Source organism: Atheta coriaria, unplaced genomic scaffold (assembly GCF_025399875.1).
Source record: "Atheta coriaria isolate IRGN ID8LTWV9N9 unplaced genomic scaffold, Caltech_Dcor_3.1 scaffold5374_size1127, whole genome shotgun sequence".
Classification (NCBI taxonomy): Eukaryota; Metazoa; Arthropoda; class Insecta; order Coleoptera; family Staphylinidae; genus Dalotia; species Dalotia coriaria.
Window position 1 is genome coordinate 312 of NW_027050543.1, and position 816 is coordinate 1,127.

Consider the following 816-nt stretch of genomic DNA (forward strand, 5'->3'; position numbering starts at 1 on the left):
AGGTGGCCAATCAACTTAATAGTTTTATCTCATCCTATCCTATTAATATTATAAACGCAAAAGTTTGTAAGTATGGATGAATGTTTGTTATTCTTTCACTTAAAAACTACTGAATTAAACTTTACAATAATATAGTGTTATACATCAGGATAACACCTAGGCTACAATTTATAAAGATAGAGGACATGGATTACGTATTCAACCAAAAGGATATTTCTACTGCTAGATGTACTCGTATTTTATATAGTCAACCACACGTACAAGTTGGTTCCGTAGTGTAGTGGTTATCACGTCTGCTTTACACGCAGAAGGTCGCCGGTTCGATCCCGGCCGGAACCACGTTTTATTCACTTTTACCTCGCCTTTATGTTTTATTGCACACATTTAATTCAAGTCACATATGCCGGCAATTATTTATTAGTTAGACACTGTCCTACGATCGGCAGGGGAGATGGGGGGAATATCATAATATCTACGCCAAGTTAATATACGAGTAAGGTACTTGAGATTCTAATCCTACGTAGACGAAGTCGCCGTCACATGCTTGTTTTATATAAAATAATCAATACAGAGAAGAAAAAATTGCTCCGGGGAAGCAGGATGTGCTCATATATATTTTTGGTTGTTGAAACAATCCAATAGGCAATTTAGCTCCAGCTGATTGTCAATTACGGTAAATCTCGTAGATAATTTATTCGTGAGCAAGCCATCATTACGAAGATACCATCCCGTTCTGTTCTCGGCCGGATTGTCCTTACTGATCTGCGCATATGGTCAAGCGTATGATACTCCGTTGTACGTGTTGGGTCACATATA

At 37.9% G+C, this 816-nt stretch overlaps 1 non-coding gene across 1 annotated transcript; it reads left to right on the forward strand.

The window, feature by feature from the left end:
- The first annotated feature begins 266 nt into the window (after positions 1 to 266).
- TRNAV-UAC (transfer RNA valine (anticodon UAC)) lies at positions 267 to 339 on the forward strand. Its single transcript has one exon. It is a non-coding gene; the product is annotated as a tRNA-Val (tRNA).
- Positions 340 to 816: the final 477 nt, after the last annotated feature.